General features: G+C 38.2%; 1 long non-coding RNA gene across 1 annotated transcript; it reads right to left on the reverse strand.

Annotated features, from left to right (window-relative positions):
- Positions 1–659: 659 nt before the first annotated feature.
- Positions 660–26,447, reverse strand: LOC129683572 (uncharacterized). Its single transcript, XR_008721177.1, has 3 exons — positions 26,387–26,447; positions 23,218–23,390; positions 660–824 (listed from the first exon to the last, which is right to left on the reverse strand). It is a non-coding gene; the product is annotated as an uncharacterized LOC129683572 (long non-coding RNA).
- Positions 26,448–26,791: the final 344 nt, after the last annotated feature.

Below are 26,791 nucleotides of genomic sequence, written 5' to 3' on the forward strand. Positions count from 1 at the left end.
CACTTTACTTTCAAATATTATCAACTGTCACAAAAAAGGATATCAACATTTTAATTAATTAATTTTTACTTATCTGGGCATGTTTGTGGGTGCCTCCCTGCATTTGAGTGTACCACCTGCCTATAGGTGGCCATATTGACCAGAATTGGGTTTTGGACACCTGAACTGAAGTTATAGGCAGTTGTAAGCAGGCTTGTGGGCGCTTGCCAGTGAATGCCAGAACTCTGCAAGAGCTGTAAGTGTTCTTAATCACAGAGCCATCTCCCAAGCCTCAAAACGGACACCTTAAAAAGAGGTTTTGGTTATAGATTAAGTAATTTAGTGAATAGGGTTCTAATATAATTTTGTGTGTTTGTTTATACTTTAATACTAACAGGTGGTAGTATGCAAGGTAGATGTAGCTTGTGTTACTAACTTGGATTTGAGACCTCCAAGATTCTTAATAACACTGTGTCATCAACCAGCCAACTCTTTTTTTTTTCTCTAAACATCGCTTCTCTGTACTTTGATTCAAAGATTCCAGAAAGTTCTGATGTGATATTTCATTATAAAAATGTAGTAAAATTGAACAAGTACACATAAAAACAGAATGAGTTTTGAGACACATGAAGAAAATGTAATTCTCTAGGTGGATTTGTTCTTTTTTTTTTTTTTTTAAGTTCACAGAGCCTGAAAAGTGGTCATAAATCAGAAAATGAAGGCTGAAGAGATGGTTCAGTGGTTAAGAGCATTCGCTGCTCTCCTGAAGGTCCTGAATTCAACTTCCAGCACCCGCATGGCAGCTCACAACTGTCTTGATGCTGTCTCATGATATGCAGATGTACCTGCAGACAAAGCATCCATTTACATAAAATACACACATAAATCAGAAAACAAGTTCATGATTGGCTAAAGCTTCTGTCTTGTTTTCCAGGACTCTTAGGACAGCATGAATCTGTGTAGACAGAACACTGTCTACCTTAAGGAAAAGCATCAGGTACAAAGAACATTTATTCATTTGTTTTCCAGGAACCTGAAGAGTTGAGTCAGAAGTATACTTAAAGTTGCATTATTGTTTAGCACCTCTCTGAAATGTCTAGAATGACCTACCCACTCAGTCACCAAGTGTAAAGAAATTTTAATTCAGAACATGGCTGCTCTGGCAAGAGATCACATCCAAACACCTTCCAGGTATGTGTGTTGCTGCTGGAATACAGACACACCTTTAATGCCAGGAGACAGAGACAAGCAGATCTCTGAGATCAAGACCAGCCTGGTATAGAACAAGTTTCAGGTAAAGAAAAGCTTAGGTCCAGGTGTGGTGGTGCACGCCTTTAATCCTAGTGCTCAGGAGACAGAGACATGCAGATCTCTGAGTTTTAGTCAGTTCAGCTGAGTCAGTGAGTTAAGAGGCATTGCAGTGGAGTTGAGTTCATGGCAGTTCAGTTCATGGAATTCAGAGGAAGTTTTACTGGGAAAATTTTACAGAGAAAGGTTGAAAAGAGAATAAGCTAAACACAAGTAAAGACAGAAAACGAGAAGGTGGAAAAGCCAGAGAATGGGAAGGAGCCAGCAGATTAGAATAGATTGCTAGAGTTAGTTTGAGGTGAGGCCAAGCAGAACAATTCAGTCAGAAGCGAAGGGAAGCCAGTTTGAAACAGTCAGCTTGGAGAGGCGTTTGAGCCAGAACAGCTGAATTGAACCAAACAACTAACCAGATTTCAGAAGAACTAGAAAGATTGAGCTTATTCAGCAGTAAGTCTCAGAGGCTGAAAATATTCTAGGCCTAGCGAAGCTTTATGGAGCCTTTATGGAGCGAAGCCTTATGGAAGCTTCCAGGACTAAGCCTAGGTTAGCAAGCAAATGGAGGCAGTAAGCCTTGGATTTGACAGTTGAGTCGGGTGAATAAGAGCTACTTTTACAACCACAGGTGGCCCTGCTAAGGATGATGACGTCCTGTTGGCTGAGGCTGTGTTGCTGAGGGGTAAGAGGTGATATGCTCCATCACCATCACAGCTCTTGAGAATGGACATCTCCTGTCGTCCCACGTACTTGGAGGCAAGATTAACTGCCGTCAGCATCTCCATACACTCAGCCATCAGCGTTGTTTTTTTTTTTTTCTTGACTTTGTGTAAAAGACAAATGGCTATGTACATACATTTTCTTTCATTAAAGAAAGTTCTGGAATGGAGTAGAAATAAACACAGATGATCATCCAGCTTTGTGTATCTTAAAGCACATGCTTTTGAAAATAGATTTTAAAACAATGTGACAAAGAAGCCCAGGTTGGCTACAAATACTGTTTTGGGCTTTGAAAAACATGTCACTTAAACCCCAGTACAGGCTTCCTTAGATAGTAATTGTCTAAGATAAGTGTTTCTCCCCTCAGAACTATTTTTTCTTGTATAGTTCCAAATTTAGAATTTTTTTAAAGTTATCATCATCATCATTTACAATTTATTCACTTTATATCCTAGTTGTAGCCCCCTCCCTCCATCTCCTCCTAGTCCCACCATACTTCCCTCTTCTTCCCATAACTCTCTTCCCCAGTCCACTGATAGGGGCAGTCCTCCTCCCCTACTGTCTGACCCTAGCCTCACAGGTCCCATCAGAACTGTCCCCATCTGCTTCCTCTGTTGTTTGGCTAGCCCACCCCACTAGGAATAAGTGATCAAGGAGCAGGCAACTGAGTTCATATCAGAGACTGTTTCTTCTCCTTTTACCAGGGAACGCACATGGAGATTGAGCTGTCTATGGGCTACATCTCAGCAGGGAATCTAGATCCTCCCTATGTATGATCTTTGATTGATGCATCAGTCTCTGCACTCTCCTGGGCCCTGTTTTTTGTTTGTTTGTTTTGGTTTTATCTTGTTTTGTTTTGGCTTTGTTGCTTTCCTTGTGTGGCTCCTGTACAATGGTATACTACTCAGCTATTAAAGCAAGGAAATCATAAAATTTGCAAGCAAATGGATGAAACTAGAAAAGAGCATCCTGAGTGAGGTAACCCAGAAGCAGAGAGACATGCATGATATATACTCACTTATAAGTGGATATTAGTCATATTATATAGGATAAACATGCTAACATCTACAGACATAAAGAAGGTAAACAACAAGGAGGGTCCTAGGGAAGATGCTTAAGCCTTATTCAGAAGGGAAAACAGGATAGACACTGGAAGCAGTAGAAGAAGATGTAGTAGAAGAGAGGAAGCAGGACTGGAGCCTACCACAGATGTCCTCTAAAAGACTCTAAACAAAGTCTCATCATCTGCTTTAATACCCTGCTGGGTAGAGTCTTTCAGATACCCTCTGTGGTAGGCTCCTGTCTTGTTCCTTGTTTTCACCTTCTTCCAATGTCTATTCCATTTGCCTTTCTGAATGAGGATTGAGCATCCTACCCAGAGTCCTCCTTCTTGCTTAGGTTCTTTAGGTGTACAGATTTTAGTATGATTATCCTATATTATATGTCTAATATCTACTTATAGGTGAGTATATACCATATGTGTCTTTCTGTTTCTAGGATACCTCACTCAGGATGATCTTTTCTAGCAGGGAATCTTATGAAATAAGGGGGAGAAAGAAAGACCTGGAAAGGTCTGGACCTTCACAAGGAGAACAACAGAACCAAAAAATGTGGGCCCAGAGGTCTTTTCTGGGACTGATACTCCAACCAAGGACCATGCATGGAGATAACCTAGAACCTCAAATTAGATGTAGCACTTGGCAGCTCAGTCTCCAAATGGGCTCTCTAGTAAGGGGAACAGGGGCTGTCTCTGACATGAACTCAGTGGCTGGCTCTTTGATCACCTCCCCTTGAGGGGAGGACAGCCTTACCAGGCCACAGAGGAAGACTATGAAAGACAGTCCTGATGAGACCTGATAGGCTAAGGTCAGATGGAAAGGTAGGAGGTCTTTCTCTATCAGTGGACTGGGGAGGGGCATGGGAGGAGAAGAGGGAGGGAGGGCAGGATTGGGAGGGGACAAGGGTGGGGGATATAGCTGGGATAAAAAGTGAATAAACTGTAATAAGTAAATGTTATATTAAAAAAAAAGACTCTAAACAGTAGGGGATTAAAGCAGATACAGAGACTCACAACCAAACTTTGTGCAGAGTACAGGGAGTCTTATAGAAGAAGGGGGAGATAAAAGGACCCAGAGGGAACAGGAGCCACACAAATTTAGTATCTTTAACAAGGTTTAGATTTCAATACTTATTGGTTTTATTTTAATGTACATATGAATGCCTGCATGTTTGTCTGTGGGCCGTGTACATACTAGTTCCTGTAGATGTCAGAACAGGGTGTTGGGTCACCTAAAACTGTAGTTACAGGCAGTTGTGAGTTGCCCAGTGATGGTACTGGAAACAAAACCTTTGTCCCCTGAAAGGGCAGCAAATGTTCTTAATTGCTGAGATATCACTCCAGGCCACAAGGTTTAGTCATTCAATTTCTACATGCATAAGAGCAAGAATGAAGACTCCAAACTCATCATTATGTAAGAATCATAATGATAAATTATTCAATTCACCCTATACACAGAGCTATTAAAATATTTTTTTTCTGTTATATCATTTCCCTTTGCATACATGCTCTGGTGGTTTAGCTCCCAAGCTAAACATTGTGCGGAGGGCCTCTGTCTCTTTTGCCTGCCCATGGGACCCTTTTCCCCATCCAGCCTTGATAGGAGGGTTTGTGTCTACTCTTACTGTAGCTTGTTATGCCATGTTCAGTTGATAACACTCGGAAGCTTGTGGGAAATGAAGGAACAGTGGATCTGGGAGAGAGGAAAGGTAGGGGAGGGTGGAAGGAGGGGAGGCTGTGGTTGGCATGCATTGTATAAGAAAATAAATTAAAACAAAACAAAAAAGAAACAAGCAAAATAAGCTAAAGTATTATTTTTTCAGAAAATAAAATTATATTGTGAAATATATATTACTTCACAGGAAAATGCATGAATTGAGGTAAATATTCAATAAGTTATCCTTATTTTTCAGATTCCACAGGCAAATACAATCTATACGATTTTGTTGTTTTCTGTTCTCAAAATGATATCTTCCAAGTTATTATTTAATTCTGTGAATACAAATCAATCAAATCCCGTGAAGTCCTAATTTTATATCACTATGATTTGGTGACTTAATAAAACCAAGTCCATCACACCTACATAGACTCACATGGAATCATATTATGTCAGAACTATGAAAAAATTGTTTTGATGAGGATCAAAAATTAGAGAGTTCTCTTTATTTTTTTCCCATCTCTCAGTAAAAAACTTACCAAAAAGCATATAATTTAAAACTCTGACAATAATTTCAGTAACATAAAGAACTCCCGGGAAATGCAAATGCAACAAGGCTGGCGAGCTGTGGATATTCTTCAATGACTCTGAAGCAATGCGTGTGCTGGAAAAATATAAATACATTCTTCTTTATGTCCATCCCCTCTTCATTCACACCTTCATGCCTAAATAAAAATAACTGTCTTGATACTGACATTTGGTCAGGGAAGTAAGTCTTCCTTGACCATTATAATTAACTAGCATTCATATCACTTTCTAACTCCCAATCCTCTGTGACAGGATTGGCTGTGGCAGGATAACTAGTAGCCTCCATTAAAAAAAAATCATCTTGCTGGGCAGTGGTCGCACACACTTTTATCCCAGCACTTGGAAGGTGAAGGGAGGTGGATCTCTATGAGTCTGAGGCCAACCTGTACTACAGAGTGAGTTCTGGGACAGCTAAAGATACACACATAGAAGCCCTGTCTTGAAAAACAAACAACCAAAAAAAAAAAATCATCGTAAACACACACAAAAAGATGTTGAGGGTTTTTTTTTTTTTTTTCTTCATTTGTTGATCCTTATATCACTTGTGTTCATCAGGGTTTCCTTAGAGTAGTGGCATTCCACATTCCTAATGCTATGACCTTTTAATACAGTTCCTCATGCTATGATGACCCCAACCATAAAATGATTTTTTATTACTCCTTCATAATTGTAATTTTGCTAGTGATGAATTATAAATATCTGCATTTCCAATGGTCATAGGTGACCCCTGGTAAAAGGTCATTTGACTCTCAAAGGGGTCACAACCCACAGTTTGGGAGTTGCTATCTTAGAGGAGCAAAAGTGATAAAAATAAATATATAATTAAAGAAGATTTATTTTATTGTTATACCTGATATAGTTTATAGCCCAACAATAGCTGTCTTCACTCTGGAGGTAGAGAACCTAGAAGCTGCTCAATTCTTGAGGCTGGATGTCTTTGTAGACACAATGCTAGCACTACAGGTTAGTGATTCTTGGAGAGCCATAGATCTTCAGTCCACACTGGAAGTCCAAAGAATCTGTGTTTCATGAGGGAAGGAATCAGCAACAGTAGCAACAAAAGCCGAAGAGTGGAAACCCGGAAGGCAAACTCACGAAGGCAGTGAACCCACCAGCAAAACACGAAGGCAAGCATGCAAAAACTTTCACCTAAAACTCCGCCACTAGTGAGCTGCGTTTTTTCACTCCATTAGCCCGATTAAGGAAATCCCTCACAGCTGTGCCCAGCAGCTTGCCTCTGTGTGGACTATAAATCCAATCAAGCTGACAACCAAAATCAACTATGACAGCAACTTTCTGTAGAACTGAGGAGTCTTTCCAGCTAGCCACCTTCAAGGTGATGAATCAAGACTCTCTTTGCTTCATGATACCTCATGTCACATATACTTTCCTGATGGCTACATCAAAAGGGAAAAAAAAGAGTAGAGTTGAATCCTAGTGACCCAACACTTAGGTCTGGCTGTCACATTGCCATTCCACTTAAGTGTTTTTGATCAGAGCTAGTAAAATATCTATGAGTAACTCTGAGAGAGTAAAGAAATATAATCTACATACAGTCAAAAAGCACAGAACTGGCTACTTATTAGTAATATTTATTAATATTTATCCCTATGTCACATGTAACACCTAATAGCATCATTTGTTTATAAACAAGCATTTGAGTTCAGTGTCTAAATTTTTGTTTTAGCGCCCAGGGTTTTAACTCAGCCTACCTTATAGCAAGTGCTCAAAAATATTGTCCAAGGAATGGATAGATAGAAATGGAGAGTTGTCTAATGGGATTCAGACAGCAATCCTTTAAATTAGGTTAATAGGAAAAGAAATACACCCCCAGACACAACAACTGTTTATTTCTTTAGCCTGGGAGAATTAGACAATTAAACATTTATTGAGTACCTGCATTCCCAAGGCTTGCAAAATGGATTACACCTCAGGTTTACAGTGTCTGCCTATATAGAAGATTACAAACTACTCCGGTTTTATCTTCTAATAATAAATTAACAATGATTATCTGTTTCATGAAAGCTTCATTTTTTTCCCAAACAATTCACACCAGGACTCCTTTCAATAATCATCTCCCCAGGAGAACTTAAAATATGATTCAATTTCCACACAAGTTCCTAGGAATACCTCTAAGGAGCCAATTGTGATACAATCATGCTTTAGTTGAATGGAAGTTCTCTGCATGTTAAGGCAACACGGTAAGAGTCCCAGGAACCATCTTGGTTCTTCAGCATCTCATTTCATTTCTACACTCCCTCTACTGTCCAAAAAGAACAAAGCCCCATTTTTATTACTGGATTCTACAGCCACCAAATTGAATATTATTTTTAAAGAAAAAGAGAAGCCCTGCCTTCAAAATATATTAAAGTGATACTTCTAAAGTTTTCAAACACAAAAAACATGGCTGAAAGGAAATAAACATAGATGCTCATCCACTCAATATTGGAACAGTCACTTGATAATAAAAAATCATACTATGCACTCACGTCGTAATACACTCAAGCAGTATGAGAAGGTAAAGTAGCCACTGAGGAGCTCTCCTTCTTCTCTCGCTCTTCCATTCTCCTCTTCTAAGGACACTTCTTAACTAATATCTCTAATTGTAAATTTCAGAAAAATCACAGAAAATTGTTCATGTCTTTCAGAGTCAAAATATTTAATGTTTTCTTTTTTTAAACTATATGAAAGACACAACAGGGTAATTGAAAAAGCTAAAGAAAGCAATTTGAAAAATTTTGCCATAAATTATGTTTCAGTAGATATATATGTTACTTGGTTAAAACATTATTCAATGAATGCATGCACCAAAACAGCCCCTTATCTCATCAATATGCATAATTTCTAGGCTTTATGTATCAGTTGACATTTATCAGATTATTCAGTAAATAAAACATGCTTAGTTGAGGGTTAACATTTTCAGATAAAAGAAATGGAACTACATTAGAAGTGCCGCCTCTTGCTCTTTCTCATGGTCTTAGAAATATCTCCCTAGCTCTAACTACAACCCCAAACCCCAAACCTTCAGCAATACTGCCTAAGGAGAAGAAACAAATTCAAGAAAGAACTCAAAAGAACAATGATCAAAATGCTTAATGCTTTCAAATTACTCAAGAATGCAGAGAAACACCTGAGTGAACATTCTCATATTTTGTACATATATCTCTCTATATACAAGTATACATACCCATGTTTCTTTATGAAACAAATTTGCTAGACCCAAGGATAGAGAGACATTTCTGGGTCAGAAAGCATAAGATGTGTTCATTCTATTGCATCCCTCTTACCATAATAAGTGGCTGTCCGCACCTCGGACCCTACCCTGCCTCTGATTCTACTCACAGCAGCCATTTACATGCACTCACTAAATAGCCCTGGAAAGTAACCCAGAGACCAACCTGCTCTGCTTCCACTGCTGCTTCCTACAGCTGCTCCCTGTAGTCTCTCTGGCCCCATTAAGTGAGGCCACCCTTGCCCCAAGACCCTGGCCCAGCCTTGCTACCACTTTTGTGCACCATAACTGCTCCAAGTAATTCTTCAAGCCCAGCCCTGCTAAGAAACTTCATCTGTGGCCTCTCCCTCCACATTTCCAGGCATGCATGTCAACTGCTCCACAAGTTATTAGAAGATATTTTCTCACCCCACCACCCAAACTACCCCAGTTTCAGCTCTGCCTCCTTAAAGCCACCCAGGCATCACCCCACATTTATATCCAGGGATAAAACTCATATGAACAGACACACAACATCCTAAATCCAGATCCTGGTCCCATCATTAAAACATAACCAATTCACTAATAGAAGATCATAGAGTAGCAGGCTGGGTTAGTATCTAGGTTTCTTTTTGCTGTCTTTCAGAAACACAACTCACAGTCCGAGGTAGACATCACCTTTGGGTAAAAGGATAGAAAACAAAGTTATAAGTAAATAGAAGTGGGGAACAAGCAGGCAGCTGTTCTAATCTCAGACAAACTAGCATCAGATAAAATTCGTCCAAACAGATAAAGAAGGTCACTTCATGCCCATGGAGGAAATAACTCATTTAGAAGATGGTATAAACCTAAACACGAATGCACCAAACACAGGTGTACCTAATACTACTGGATATAGAGCCCCTAATCAACCAAAACACAGTGATGATGGGACGTTTCAGTAGCTCACCAAACAAAAATTAAACACAGACATTGGGGTTAAGTGAAACCATAAATCAAACAGACATAACAGACATCTCTAGAAAACTCTACCTAAACACTGCACCTAAAGAATACACATTTGCTCAGAAGTTCATGGTACTTTCTCACATATTAAGGAACAAAGAAAAAAAGTAAAATAAGTAAGTAAGTAAGTAAGTAAGTAAGTAAGTAAGTAAATAAATAAATAAATAAGAAAGTTGAAATAACATCCCATATTAGTCAGTTTTCATTGTTGGGATAAAATACCAGACCAAAAGCATCTTGTGGAGAAAAGAGTTTATTTTGGCTTGCAGTTCGAAAGGAGGAGTCCATTATGGTAGGTATAATGATTTGAATGAGAATTCTCCCATAGGTTTATGCATTTAATGCTTAGTCCCCAGTTGATGAACTGTCTGGAAGGTGTAGGAGGTATGGTTTGGTGGAGTAATATGTCCTTGTGAGAGAAAATATGATACTGGGAGTGGACAGTGAAGTTTAAAAAGCCCAAAACAAGACCAATCTCTTTCTCTCTCTGTCTCTGTCTGTGTTTTTCTTTCCGCCTGCTGCCTGTATATCAAGTATAAAACTCTCAGCTCCTACTGTAAGAGCATGCTTTTCTGCTCCCCGCCATGTTGGTCATAGCCTAACCCTCAGAAACCGTAAGTACACCCCTGTTTAAACTCTTCCCCTTTTAAGAGTTGCTGTGATTATATGACTCTTCACAGCAATAGAACAGCAATGAAGATAGAAGTTGGTACCGGGAAGTGAGGTATTGCTATGAAAGCCCCGACCATGGTGTTAATTGGCAGAACATGGGAAGACTTCGGGACATCGACCTAAAAACATAGTTAACACTTTAGCAGGGCTTACTGGACCATCCTAGTAGGAGCTGGGGATATAGAAGTACAGAGAGTAAGGTGGGCCCAGCTCAAGAGCTTTCATAAAGAAAGAATATTAGCAGCTGGCCTTGGGATAGCTGAGCAAAGAATGTGGCTGCTTTTTGCCTTTGTCCTTAAAATTTCCTGGAGGCTAAATTGAAATTTTTTGATTAATTTTTAAAATTTTAATTTAATTTAACTTTAATTTAAAAGTTGGCAGAGGAGAGTTCAAGACAGCCTAGCACTGTTTGTATCCTGTGGTTATTGGTGACCACTCTTATACAGATGTACAATAAAAAAGAGCAAGTAAGGCAAAAGAAATACAAAATGTATAGTTTGAAAAGAAAAAGAGCATCAGGAAATACAATGTTGGAGTCAAGTTCTGTGTTCAAGAAGATAAAGGGTTTAAAGAAAGATCAGATTCAAAATGAATAAATGGAGTGGTATTCTTGGGGCAAGACCCCATCCATCTAATCCTTAAGCCTTATGGATTTCCTGGGCCTAGAAACAATCAACAAGTGAACTTATGCAAATGCAAGTCATGGAGGAGCTGTGTCAGCCCAAGTAGACAACAGATCTTGGCAGTTTCTGCCATGTAATTTGGAATTTAGAGTTGAGAAAGATACAAAAACGGTATAATGAATCTTTCTCTGTGGTTCCGGAAAGCCACTGAGGCCAAGCATTTGGTAGTGCGGTTCAGGAAAAGCCATGGAGTAAAGCTATCACAGTAAATGCTAGGCTGTGTTAAGAGACACCAAGATGTTGGAGATGCCAGAATCATGGGATACCTGCCAAGGGGAGCTGCTAACAAGGTGTAAAAAAACAGCCCAAGAGAGAAAAGTGTGTTGCAGTCAACAAATCTGGGAAGAGTTAAGAGTTTACACTGACATAGGACTTAGAGATTCCGAATGCGAAATTGCTCTGCTAATTTTCAATCTTGCTTTGACTCCGTGTTTTCTCACTATGCTCTCTTTCCTCCACCTTTGGAATGGTAATGTATATCCCGCAAAGATCAAAAGCAAGAGTGTCTATTCTCGCTATTCCTTTCAATACAGTTCTTGAAGTATTAGCTACAGCAATAAGATAAGGAAACAAGAGGAATACAAATTAGAAAAAAAATTTCAAAACATCTTTATTTGTCCATCATATTTTTCTATACAAAAGAGACCTTAAAGACTCCACTGAAACTCTTAGAACTGATAAATACTTCCAGCTAAGTGCAGAATATTAAATTAACACACAAAAATCAGTATTGTTCATATACACCAATGTTAGATACCTTGAAAAATACATCAGGGAAACAACCCCACTCACAATATCTACAATATTTAAAATACTTAGAAATAAACCTAATTAAAAAAAACAAAACTCCTACAAATGAAGCTTTGAGATGCTAAAGAAAGAGAAAAAAATATAACAGATTCTTCATGCTCATGGATTAGAAGAATTAATACGTGAAAATGGTCATTTTGTCAAAAGTTGCCTATAGATTCAAGGCAAAATTTGAGGACTATTTCTTATAGATACAGAAAAAAAGACCTCAAAATTTATATGGAAGCACAGAAGATCAAAAATACTCAAAGAAATCCTGAATAAAAGTAACATTGCCTGAAATATCATCACGCCAGATTTCAAGTTATGACATAGCACCATAGCAGCTGAAACAGCATGGGACAAAAGCAGACATATAAATCAATGAAATGGACAGAAAAGCCCATGGTAAGCTCATGGAACAGCTACCGAATTTTTACCAGATATACACTTAGAAAATAACATCCTCTTCAACAAATGTTGCCGGGGAGTCTAGAGAGTAACGTGTGGAATTTTGTGATTGTCATTATTACATTGTAGACATGAAAAGGTCTTTCTTAACTTCAATAAATAAAGGTCCCTGACATTAGTTTATCCCTATCTCTAAGTTAAATAACGATTAGAAACACAAATCTAAGCTCGGTGATTCATTTTTCTTTCTAGTTTGCATGAGACGGCTTCTGAGTATTCCCTCGGAAGTTTTAGCTACTTAATGTCACATATACTTTGGCAAGTCTTGATACAGCAATCATAATTTGCTTAATTGCTATCAAATGAATTTTTAGAGTACAGCAATTAAAATGTATGGTGGTATTTTCTGGAAGTTAAGTATGAAACATAATACTTTTGTGTGCATACAGTTATTTATATTTATAGAGAGATATGTTTGTCTCGTTCAAGTAAAACACTGGCACGCACTATCCCATCGCCACAATATTAAAGGCATGCAAAAGATTTGCAAAGAAATTGAAAGAAAGTGTCATTTCAAGAAGCTGTGTATAAGCTTTGTTTATAAGTTTCAATAGAAGCCCATTTAATCTATTAACTACATACATTAGAAATCACTCTCTGAAAGACAACGGCCATTATTAGAATGTTGTTCCGATTTACATGGCCGTGTGCTTGTACTCACACACAATGATCAAAACTTTAGGTAATATGGACCAATATTGCTTACCAGTGACCAGAAAAACTTAACTTTTATAGCGTGCCTGTCTAAAACTGATGTATTTTAAAATGTATGTTACATGAACATGTTGGCCCATAAATAGATCTGTCAACTGTATTAATCTATTAGAGATGTCACAACAAAATATCACAGGGGAAGGGGGAGGCTTAACAGGTCTTCATTTTTATTTTCCAAGTCCAAGATTTATGCTTTAATAGGTGGTAATTCTGGTGGTATCTCTGTAGGTCCGTTTACTGTCAAAATTAATCTCTGATATGTTTGTCTGATATCCTACCTAGTCTTATGAAGACAGACTGGATTAGGGCCCTCTCATGACCTCATTAAAACTTAATTATCCCTTTAAAGGCTGTCTATCTTTAAGAATAGATACAATCTAAAATCTGGGAAGCTAAAACATCAACATATAAATGGGTGGGCTCAGCACCAATTTAATCTCAGAGCTGATGAAGCGAATCCACCTGAAAGCAATATATGCTATTAACAATAATTCAAAAAAGAGACAGGCAAAGATTTGCTTACACTAGACATGTAGCTAGATCCAACGAATTAAAATAGGCTATAGGGTGGAGAAGACAAGACGCTTCGGTCATTGTTTTGTGGTGCACATCATAAGACAGTAAGATTCAGAATACTGTATAGACATAAGTCTTATATTCATGAATTAGTAATTGCACTCTTACGCCATATACGTAACAAGTAAGTCTCTTGTGTTCTTAGCCTCCCAACCTTCAAAGCGAAAATAAAACTGGAATCTCCGTCTTACAGATCGTACAGAATTAAATGAGTTTTTACATGTGAATGCTTAAAGTATCTGAAATATGGTACGGGCTGTATGCTTTGTTAATTTTATTGTTACTAAAAATAAGTAAACCTACATAAGATATCTAGAAATTTCCAGAGACTGAAGTGTAAACTAGGAGAAAATGGAGTGGGGATGTACAGTATACACAGAAGCTAAGGTAATTTTACAGCACACTTTTTAAAAATAAAAAAAAACATAGTGAAGATATTTTAGAACTGAAAGAGTAAGGACAGGACAGCAGTATTACATATAGTAGAACATTTTGGCTAGGTCATTTTGACATGACATTTTGACAGCAATGACGTGTTTATATGACCATATCATCCTGACCACACAAAGAAGCAGCTTCAGAACGCCAGCCCAGTTGTGCTTGGCAAAGCTGACATCCCACGAACTCCCAGCTTTGAGCAGTGAAGCTGCTCATCTCTCCTCCGTTCTATCTGGGAAGCTGAAATTAAAGATTGTGAAATATTTTTTGTAAATTTGAAATTTACTCTCAAATAACTGCTTTTGTCACTGTAATAAAAACACAAGTGTTGCGGATTCTAGGCACACCTCCTCTCCACGGGGCTTTCCCAGAAAAAGCATTGCTGTTATTGTTATAGGGTGATTCCCTAATCTGCAACCCTGCAAAACAACATTCTTCTAAAATGCAGCCATCAGGAAAGTTATCCCTCAGCTCAATTGTTTTAGGCTCTAGACCAAGGATGAATGCCATTTTTTGAACCTGCCATAAATCAAAACCAAATACGAGTTTCACACCCTTTATAGAGAATTGTCAACTGCAAATTGGCTCTAGCAAAATCATTAAATCCCTATTCTGCCTCCAAAGAAAATATAATAAAACATAATTTCAGAAAATGATAATCATTAGGAATCAGACAAAGGATTGATAGGCAGTATTTATTTTATGACTACTCTGTAGAGGCTGTAGTGTCATTCCTATGAAGCTTTATAATAAATACATAGACGCTATTTTAAATTACATAGACACGGATGATGTTTGGGGGAACGGTACATTTACTGTGGTGCTAACACAGCATGAGCTTAGTGCTGGATACTCTGAGCTATCTATAGTCCTTACTTTCTGTATTCAAGTTCTCACTCCCTTCTCAGTGTGAAATCTTAAAAAACAAAACCGAGCAACAGAAACACTGTCTTATACATTAACTGGGTCAGGATCTCATTATTACTTTAGTTTAGATTTTTAGAAAGACAAATCTGATAAGCTTTGTACACAGGGAAAACTGTATGCTTCTAAGATAATGAGGACACCGAACCAGCCAGGATTTTCTGATATACTTTTAGATGAATGGCGAATTTTCTAAAATTAAGAAAAGAATGCTAAGCCATCGTATTCAATTGGACATTTAAAAATAAGCTGAATCCTTAATGGGTTTTATGATAAAGTACACCTGTAATAATATATTTAAAAACTGGAACATATCCCAGCAAATTTGTGTCAGCTTTGAGTGAGCCAAGAAAGCAAAACTATACATAGGAATCTTCTCTTTGATCTATAATAACACGGATTGACCTCCAATACACTCTGAGCATCAGAAAGTTCTGTGGTTCACATAATACAGTGTCAAAAACAAAAGATGTGTTTGTTCCCTAAATCAATATAGAACAAAATGCAGCTATACTACTCTTCATCCTCCCACAAAGACACTTGTTCAGCCATGTTTGTTGTTGTTCTATTCACAATAGCTAGAAATTAGAAACAACCTATATGCCCTTCAACAAAAGAATGGATAAAGAAAATGTGGTACATTTATACAATGGAGTATTACTTAGCCATTAAAAGAAATGACATAATGAAACTCACAGTTAAGTGGATGGAATTAGAAAAAAATCATCCTGAGTGACGTATTCCAGAAAGACATTATATATTCAGTTAGATGTAGATATTAGCTGTTAAGTCAATACTACAATTTATAGAACAGCAGAGGTTAGGTATAGAGTAGGGGACTAGAGAGAAGAGATAGATCTTGTTAGGAAAGGAAAATAGAATAGATAGTTTTGTGTGGATGGGGGGGTGATCTGGAATGAAAGGATAAGGTGGGAAGAGGAAGAGAAGACTGGGACAAGGGAGGGAATACAAGGAAAGGCATTTAAAATTAAGGGCAATTTAAGGCTTAGTATAGAAACCAAATAGAATAGACACTTCCTAAAATATATACATATATGAAGAGATCTAAATGAAATCAACAAATAATGGGGGAGAAACAGTCCCATCTGGCCATCTCTTGTCTTCCAGTACAGGGATTGAGTTACATCTAATTGAGTTGTTGGCCGAAGGGGTCTCACAGTAATTCCCAAACAAACTTGGCTATCGCCAAGATAATAGGTTACTTTCCAGAAATGGACAGTAAGGCCCTATTGTTGAAGATAGCATCTACACAACTAATTAAACATGGAGAAGTTGAACTGGTGCATACACACAGCCCTCATCTTTGGCACAGAAAGGTACTATACATTCTACCAAAAGAGAAATGTAAGCACCAAGCCAACCACAAACTTTGATGTACAGTGGTGTCCTGCCTCCAATATATGCTAGGTCATTGGTTTCAAAAACTTGTGAGAGTAACCAACCAATATCTGTTCGATTAAGGCCCACCCCATGAGGAGGAATTCATATCCAACTTGATCACTGCTTGGGTGGCCAAGAACCAGAGACTAACTAGTCCAAGGACATGGCATAAAACCAAATACTGCTATTCTAGAAAAAACAAAAGTAGCAATAAACTAACTTCTGATGACATTCTGCTTTATTCATAGATCAATGCTTTTGTTCATCCATCATCAGAGACACTTCTTCCCAAAGTAGATGCAAACAAACACAGATACCAAAATCCAGACATTATACAGAGAGTGAGGATTCTGCAACACTGAGTCCTAAACGGGATGTCTCTGTCACATCCCTCCCCTCAGCGGTCAGGGATTCCAGAGGAAAAAAGGCACAAAGAGTATCAGGGCCAGAGGGGATTGAGGTCATCAAGAAAACAAGACCCTCTAACTCAACATAACCAAAGCTCATGAACTCACAGACTGAGGCTCTACACTCAGAGCCAGCATGGGTTTGCACCGTCTTCTGCATACATGTTATGACTTCTGGTTTAGTGGTTTTATGGGATTCGTGAGTGTGCAAGCAAAGTGAATCTGATATTTGTGCCTTCTCCCAGGCTCTTTGTCATGTCCAACCTTGATGTGATTGTTTTTATTTTATATTATTATATTTTATTTTGTTATATTTTATTATTATCCCTTAGAAACCTGTTTGTTTTCTAATGAGAGTTAGAGATGGAACAGATCCAGATGGGAAGGGTAATGGGAAGCAACTGGGAGGAGTAAAGAAAGGGAAAACTGTAATAAGGCTATATTACGTGAAGAAATCTGTTCAATAGAAGGAGGAGGAGAGAGCTTCCCAAAGCTTTCTTTTAATTCTTCATTTGCCTTGGAATAGCATAAACTTTTTTTTTAAAGGACAAACTTAATGGGCTAAAATAAGGTTTCTTAATTGATATGTTACATATATGTACATATGTGTATATATATGTATATATGTCATATATATTTATATATTCATGTTGGAAATTTCTAAGTGATAGCCAAAGGCCTGAATTAAGATCTAGGGACTATTTACTGGGTAGACTTTTCTTCCTCTGCTGTGACACTGTGACATCATTCTGTCCTTACCCCTCAGCAACACCTATAGCATGTAACCATGATAGCCACTCTTCCCTCTTATGAACACTATCCCTATTGAAAATTATACAAATTCCTCTGCAACTAGTTCTCAAGCATAGGCTGCTTCTTCTCATTCCTCCCTTCTCAGATAAAATTGACTACAACTTCTAATCAGACCCCCTGAAAGCTAAGAAGAGAAAAAGAATGAAAAGTGGGGACTTTGTAGACTCTACTCCTCAAATAAAACTTCATAAACACAGGAGACACTAAAATATTATACACATACTAGATGATAAAACATTCTTAATAAGATTAAGAGTTCCATATGACATGGACCCAATTTGATCTCTTAATCACAACCATAATGAAATATATTCAGAAATTACAACTAAATATAAATTGAAAAAATATCAATATATTCCTATTGTGGAAAAACAGGAATCTCCTTGAAAATTATTAAACATAACACCACTAGCACCATCTGAGTACTGATAAAATAATACACATCAAATCACAGATACTACAGCCAAAGCCATTGTTCTAAGTTGTCAAAGAAAAACTGGACATTGTAAATGTATCACAAGATGGAACAATCCCTGATTCATTAGGAAAAGGCACCTGATCATTAGCATCTTTGTCAACAGGTTTTAACCAATCTTTCTGAAACTGGTAATCATTCAAATTGTTTCCCAGGAAATCACAGGTCTCTCTCTACTTCCTGTTTTCAGGAAGTTCTGGTTTGTTTTAACTTATCAAGTTTTGTGAATAACTGTTTATTAAAAGACTTCAACTGTTGGAAGTTCAATTAAATCTTTTCGATTCAGATTGCGCATTACTTTGTCTTGGCTTGTCACATTTCTTGCTTGTTGAACTAGTGAATTTTGTTTCCTGCATTTGGATGTAAGCTCTCTCCAGGAGAGTAGAATTGGAGACATCTAGAGTGGCAAGAGGCTTTGGCTTTTGTTGATTGGTTCACTGTTAATGAATAGATCCTATAAATACTCTCCTTCCGGAGAGCTGATTCTGAGTCTGGATGGGCGGACCTTAGATCAAGCTCAAGTCTGTGTATAAGCGCACTTGACTAGTTCACAGCACCCACCACCACCCCACCCTGCCATCAGCCTCCTTTCAAAGATACCCTATTCCATCTCTTCTTGGAGCCTCGTTTCCTCCTCCCCCTTTAGACTTCAAGCAGGGCTCATGGACAGAAGTCAGGCCCTTTCCCTAAGTCTGTAGGAGCAGGTGGCTTGCTCCCTCACTCTGATGCATATTCACTGCGCTTAGCCCCTCACCTTCATTGTTAGCTGCTAAGCAAGGTAGTTGCCATTAGACTAAACTTCCATACTAATCTGTAGTTCAAGTACATTTTTCTTTATTCCAGTTAATATATTTACTGAAAAAAATCTGACCATGCCCAGAGGCACTCTTATCTTTCATCTTTATGTCGCAAACTGAGCGTGCCTAAAATTATCTTCTCTGCCATTTTAAATTTTCAAATATGTGATCCATTACCTTGAGTTCCACGTGTCCTGCAATACATGCTCCATCCTGAACTATGACCTTAAACTGAGTATGCTTATAGGTGTATTCTTTAGCTGAGCAGGCTCAGGAATGTGCTCACCCTCAAAGAGAGAATATGTTTAGGCTCCGGGACTAAATTCCTGTGCTTCTCTTGTTCCAGAAGGCATAGTTTTGAAAGTAACTTCCACCATCTCTGTGGTCAGGCTTAGTTTGACTTTGCACTAACCAAGATGTGATTTTGTTGTGTACATATTGTCTGGGGTTACAAACATACAGTTCTGAAATGAGGAATGATTTTTCTTTTGTTCTCTTAGTTGCTTATGGTAAGAGTGATGTGCTTCTAGAATAATCTAAAAATGGGAAGACCCTAGCCTTTTTCTTAGCAACTAAAGACCACATGTGTGAGAACTTTCTAGTCCACATTCAAGTAATTTGCTCCAGGGAAATTGTGTTGTAAGTTTCAACCTGGAGGTGATGAAGAAGCTCAGTAATATGAACTATAACTGAATGTATATTGCTGTTTTTAAAAGTGATGTTATACACCAGTTCAAAATGCTCTCATAGATCAACACAGCCATGTCACAATGCCCTTGACATTAAAGCAGCTGTAGGGAAACACAGACCATGGAAGGATGGATGATATTATTTATTTGGCAAGAACATTTTATGCCAGAAACCTGGCTAATGGTCTCAAGATAGGTGTCAAAGGTTTCTCACAACACACATGAGGCTCTCCAGATGCTGTCTCATTTACATAGGGTGTGAGGAAAGTACTAGCCAGGATTCTCTTTTGCTTTACTTGTAGCCTAGTTAAAACTCAAGTGTGGATTATAAATACTCATACAAGCGAATCAGGGTCGTATTTCAGTGACCTGCAGGGCTTCTGCTTCAGCCTGTGGGCATAGTGAAGGTCTGTTTTCATCAATAGAGTGGGAGACAGGATCAATTAAAGCTAGCCTGGGATGTGATGAAAGCTATAAAGTTGGAGACCTGGTTTTTCATGGAAAAGGGGACTTGGCTTTAGATAGGAGTGGTATGGGTACTCTGCAGTAGGTGTATGTAAAGAGCCACTTAAAGCTAAAGATGCCCTTTGCTGGACTTTCTTTGCCTCACATTCCTAAATTGGTCACTTTTTTTTTTTTTTTGCCTTAATCCCAAAAGGCTCATTGTCTTAATAGGCATACAAATTTGGGAATTTGTGGCATCAGCATTTCTGTCTTTTTCTTCTTTTTTAATTTATTTTTTATTTATTGCAATTTATTCACTTTGTATCCCAGCAGTAACCCCTCCCTCATCCCTTCCCAACCCCACCCTCCTTCTCTCTTCTCCTCCCATGCCCCTCCCCAAGTCCACTCACAGGGGAGGTCCTCCTCCCCTTCCATCTAACCCTAGCCTATCAGGTCTCATCAGTACAGTCTGCATTGTCTTCCTCTGTGCCCTGGTAAGGCTGCCCCACTCCCCAGGGGTTGTTGATCAAAGAGACAGCCATTGAGTTCATGTCAGAGACAGCCCCTGTTCCCCTTACTAGGGAATGCACTTGGAGACTGAGCTGCCATGGGCTACATCTGTGTAGGGGTTCTAGGTTATCTCCATGGTCCTTGGTTGGAATATCAGTCTCAGAAAAGACCCGTAGGCCCAGATTTATAATTAAAAGTGGCCCTGATCACTTTTAATTATAGGTACTGGAAGAATTTTTTTGGATAGAGTAAAAGAGTATGTTGGGGTCAAATTTTAAATGAGACAGCTCTGAATTTGAATTCTAATTATGTTTCTTAGCAATTGTTTAGCCTTAGCAAGCCCCTGCTGCTTTGGTCCTGGATTTCTCTGTTTGTGCAGAGTAGTGATAATAACAGTTACTTTGCAAGATTGCCAAAAGGGATTAGTAACATAGCATAATGAAAGCATCTCACCAAAAATAGGTGCTGAGGCCGTGTTTGTTTCTGAAAAATGCCTGGAACAGCACCCTAAACAGCACATCCTAGGTTACCAGTGCTGTCAGGAAAGCTGGGATAAAATACAAGCTTTGAAGGAAAGGGAGAAGAATGAATGGGACACTTTCAACTCTCAGGTGCTTCTGGTCCTTCAGAGAAACTGAGGGTGATTGTGACATATGACATCCAAGATTAGAGCATTAGTGGAAGAGAACCTTTGACTGAGAGATGATCTCATGCATATGTTTGAAGCAAATCATTAAAGCTAAAGGGAGGTCAAAAGAGGAGAAGATTTAAACAGCAGGGATGATGAGAACTCCAATCAGAAGAATTACATTGGACAGCTGAGCAGGGGACAAGCTATTGATGCTGAAGAGTCGCCAATAGAGTGGTTCATTACCCAGTAACTTCTAGATACTGTCTTTCCACTTTTAAGTTCTAAGCCAACAGGTAGGATATTTAGGGAAGTCATTTTGAATCGGGATCAGCTCATATAAGCAGCTTACAAGTCAATAGGATGCAATCAGGAAAGAATAACTTAGCTCGTTTTAGATTACCCACAATTCTGAAAGCATTGACAAATGTCCCAGGGAGCTGGAAGCAGCAACCTGCTTCCTTGGGAACATTTGGATCATCACATTTCCTGGCACTGCTCAAAAGAAAGTGTCTATTTACAAAATATACCAATATGTCTATGGCATCATTATGAACAATTATACTCATAAAATGAGAGGTTGAGAAGTGGCTCTAGGCATTTGCAGTTCTTCTGTAATACACATGTTTTCCTGGAGGTGAAATATGATACACTGATTTTGTCCTAACCTTCAGAAAGTAACTGTAACCAAATAATTTTTTTCTGCTATGACTGTCCATTTCTTCATCTCTAACATGAAGCTTCCAAATTTATTGTTTTCTATCTTCAGCTCTCATACCCTCCAAGGCTAAAATTTATGGATGATTCTGGTTGTTCATCGTGGTTAGCCATGAAGATAAATAAACACAGTTGCATGCATTCAGAGTTGAGAGTGTCGGCTTTATGTTGCTATAGTGATACCAAGGACAGATCTGGAGCAAGGTCCACACAAGGCAACATAACCATGTCAGCGATCCACATCAACCTGACTTTTCCTTTCAATAGATCCACTCGATACCTGAAGAGTCTCTATGCAATAGTGCTTTTTAAAAACAAAATGTGTATTTTTCCATCAGAAGAAAAGAGCCTACTCCAATTGTGCCTCAGGAAAGATAGGAAATGAGTCAAAAGAGCACTTTTAAAATTTTACTTTAGCAAAGATTAAATAGACTGCATAAGCCTTTTTCTTGTACTTTGCCTAGAACTGAAAAATAAAAGAGAGGAGTCAAAAGTGAAAATTTGAAGTCAGAAGATCTTTTCTAAAATCACCTATCTCTATAATTAATTTCCTCTGATAAAACTTTCTTCTGTCAGATATGGTCTTCCCTTGAGATGTTTGTATAGACATTGATAAGAACATGAAGTTCTTATAATGCTAGGGGTGTATAACGCCAGGATAATGACTGGCACTTTTCAGGGATTTGGAAAATATTAGTCCCTTTACTCAAGACCTTTGATCTAATTATTTACGCTTAGTAATTTTCCGAGGAGCATTTTTGAATAAAGACAAAAGCTTAAAGAACATGCTGTTTTAATATCTCAATAGTTTAGAGACTAACATTGTCTGGTGAAAATCTTTCTAGAAGACCAGCATTAACAACTTAGCCAAAGAAGAGTGTGAAGTGATTTTGCTTCATAATGGTGTTGAGTTATCATTATTGCATATATCTGAGCTCACAGGCTACTCAAAACTGTGCCTGTTAGAGTATATGAAAAAAAGCTAGTACATGATACTTATGTTTTAAAATAGCTTGTAGTCAAGCAGATGTTAAACTGTAAATTTTGTGGCTTTCCTTAGTTTTAAAAAACTTACTGAACTAAAAATACATGTAATAAAATGAAGATTATGATTAATTGCTTTTACTTAATTCACACTGCACAATGTTATAACAGCAAAACATACTGTGTTCTTAGCAGCCAACAACATAGACAACATTAATTAAATTTAGCATGTATTTGTTTTTCACTTATCATTAAGTAGTTATTAACTAGTGATTATGGAGTCTAACATGGAAACCAACTTTGTTATAAAGAAAATCAAGTTTATTGCATTACTGTTTGACTTTTATAGCTATGGTAGAACTTACATATGAATTGAGAATGAAAATTGATTAGAAAAGTCCAAGTAATCTGAATTAAGTATTGATAAATTCTCCTTGGGACTGGAAAACAATGGCAATAGGGCTATAACTTAAAGACACGTATATTTTAGAAGCTAACGTTTGCATGATCCAAGCTAATTTTCCGGTGGGATTTTTACTTTTTTATTTAATTTTAAAGAAAGTTACCTTTTAAGAGTTGGAAACACCCACTCCTTGTTATTGATGCTTTACCAAGTAGAAACGCAGCCAACCTTGCCTTCTACATACTTCCATTTATATTTGTGGGCTAGTGCTGCTGTCAGCTTCAGTCAGAAAAGCTTCTCTTCGAAGTGGGCAAGGACTAATACAGAGATTCACACCTGGTTGAAGTGAAAAGGATGAGTAATTAGCAGTTGAGTCATTAGCCCTAAACAGGATACCTCTATCATCTTCTCCAAGGCCCAGTGAACAACACGGAAAAGGAGGAGGAAGGACATTATGAGTTGGTTCATGGTGTGGGAGATGCTATGAAACTCTGTCTTCTGAACATAGCATGGCTGTAACAATCTTCAGCACATGGTAGCCATGGCTACCTGTAAAAGATTGGCACACACACAGTTCCGGGCGGGGGGGGGGGGTCCATGAAAGGCGGAGAGACTGGTTGGGAAGACAAAGAAGGTCAACAAGAGTAGGAAGGAAATAGAAGGTGGGGATAGGGGTTGAATATATCATAACACACTGACTACATGCATAATGTCAGAATAAAAAGTAGAAATTAAAAACACATAAAAACAAAAATCCTGCTTTCTTTTCTGTTGGTAGGATTTCTATGGATTGAAAACATTTCTAACTATAAGTGAATAAATATTTTATAGGACTCAATCAAATCTCAAAGTGCATTTCAGAAAAGCAAATTTTAACCTTTCTTCATGTAAGATATGAAGGAAAAGAATAATTTTAAAAGACACAAGTGCAAGTTTTATTAAAATTGAGAGCTTTTGTCCATTAAAGTTGAAAATATTTTTATTAAAACTGAGTTCTTTTTCTAGTCAGGAGAGGCTCGGGCAACGTCATCAATCAAGGTTTATTTAAGCTGCTGGGCTCAGCTGTACCTGGGAAGTATGTAAGAGAGGCAACAGCAATGTATCAGCACATTCCATGTATCTAATAATGTCAGTTATCTAAACAATGCATGCAGAAAATGCACCTGAATTTTTTTTTTAGGATAAGAAATTGAAATTAAAACAGAAATCACAAAACGCTCTTCTATAGGGGCAGACTTACTTTGCTATAGGGATAACCTATTGAAATCAAGTATTTAGTTTTGATGAACTTTCATAAGCTTTGAATTGTATGCCATGGTTATTTCAGTGATTAAATGCAGTTATTTAATTTGAAGTGGTGTTAATGATTTTTAAAAATGACAATAATTACCACCTCATGTGTTTGAAGTTGCTGAGTTGTCTTCGAAGAGCTGGCTTATTGGTCACAATGACATGTAACAAAGTATATTTATCATATCTGCACCATCTTTAACAACTTTCTGGATACATAGGTAAAGCCAGTGCGTAAAATACATTTTAAAAATTTCTTCTTTTGTAGACAGAGAATAAATACGAAAACAATGAATAAATCTTTGCTGTATTTGAAGGTAGGAAGTTGTATGCAAAATGAAGATATATAACAAGATAAATGAGATTATTGGGTGTGTTGGGAATGATTGCTGATTTTACATGAAATATTAAGGATAAGCCCTAGGGGTAGGGATGACATTGGTGTAAACTTCAGTTCAAGAAGGAATTGGTTACTGGAAGTTTCAGAATTACAGAGATTGGTTCAGTCATCTGCTGCTTAGGTTACACATATCTCTTTTCATCTGAGGGGAAAGTGCCACTGAATAAGACTGCAAGTCTCAATGTGTTTTTAATATTCTAGAAAACAAGCAAGTTTTGGTTGACATAGGTTGTAAGCAAGGGGGAGAATTAATAGGGGTGAGGCCGGTGATGGGCAAAGCAGGTGAAGATTTCTAGGCTATTGGAAGGTGTTTGGCTTTTAATCTGAATAAAGAAAGGAGGCCAAGGATTGGGGGTGGAGGAAAAAATGGCTTCACTTAGAGGATTGTATTGATTTCATTCTAAATGGCTGGTTGAGGTTAGAGTATAAGAGAGCAACAGTAACAACAGGGCAACTAGACAGGAGTTCCTAATAATACAGGTCAAAAGTGGCAATGGCCTGATACATATACAGATAGAGTTTACATGGAGTTACCCTGTAAGAAGCCAACAGTGCCCTTGGGCTAACAAAAAGCCCAGTGACAGGAATAGGTATCTTCTGGGGTGTGGTTAGACAATGTAATCCCATTATCTCACAAATATCACAGGTTAATATCAATGCTTTTGACAGTAAGATATATCACCAAAGACACCTCAAACTTGAGTCATACAATGTGGAGAAACCAATCAGGTACTGGAAGCTTCATACCTACTGGATGCTAGAAGGTGCTTTGCATGTGCCCATCTATGAAATTTGCAAGCTACAATAATAAGCAGCTGGGCTCGATGGGACCACTGGTGCACCAATAGCACAGGTAACCAACAAATTTTTAGTTGGATTTATGGCCCAATTCGTAAGATGGAACCCATCGCTGACACTGTTACTTGGACCAAAATTGTGTACTTAAACAAGCCATAGGCCTTAGAGTAGAACTCACCACTATTATTGTGCACAACATTAAACAAACTTCTAATGGCTTATTATTATACCCATAGATTACTGCATGTCCCAACCCTTCTTAGAAAGGCTTCCTGCTGTGGCAGATTAACACAGAGATCCACCACTGACCACAGCGCAGAAAGTAAAATACTTCATAATGTTCAGCCCCAAATGGACCATACGTACTACAGCCTTCCTCCCAAGGCTCAGGAATCATTGCAGAAAAACAGAAAGAATGTAAGAGCCAGAGACAGTGGACAATCACCGGGAAACAATGATTTCTAGACACTGTAGGGCAGTTGTACCTATAACTTTACAGCAGTTAAGACAGCATGCACAGGACTTGGGAAATCTCAAGTCAGACAAAACACAAAGGACAGACAAAACAGACAAAAGGACAGACAAAACACAGACAAAAAAGGAGAAGTGGGCATGAAGTCTTACTACCAGCGGAGGAGCTATTGGCAGTGATGGCTGCTGGGAGGGCATAGTTTTCTTTAAGAGTATGGTCCCTGATCGATCAACCATGCTCCAGTAGCTGTCCACAAATTGAAGAGTACACGGGCAGCACAAACTGGACTCAATTAGTATTTTAAACACAAGAACACAAAGTTTGGTGGTGCGTTGGTCTGTTCTTGTCAGCTTGACACAAATGTAGACATACCTGGGAAGAATGGATTTCAGTTGAGTAATTGTGCCACCAGATTGGTCTGTGGGTAGTTCTGTGGGACATTTTCTTGATTAATGATTGACGTAGAAGGACTCTGTTCTCTGTGAGCAGTGCCAACTCTGGACAGGTTATCCTGGGGTGTATAAGTTGAGCAAGCTACAGAGACCAAGTCAAGTAAGCAGAATTCCTACCTGGCCTCTGCCTCAGTTTCTGCCTCCAGGCTTTTGCCTTGACTTCTGCCCTGATTTTCTTCCATGATAACTACAGCTGTAAGATGAAATAAGCTTTTTCCTCTCTGGGTTGCTTTTGGTCATGGTTTTTTTAACACAGCAATAGAAACCAAACTAGGACAGGTGGGTAAGAAGGTGATATGAAACTGGGAGGAGTTAGAGTGGGCAA

Source organism: Psammomys obesus, unplaced genomic scaffold (assembly GCF_907164565.1).
Source record: "Psammomys obesus unplaced genomic scaffold, mPsaObe1.curated_primary_1811, whole genome shotgun sequence".
NCBI classification, from domain to species: Eukaryota; Metazoa; Chordata; class Mammalia; order Rodentia; family Muridae; genus Psammomys; species Psammomys obesus.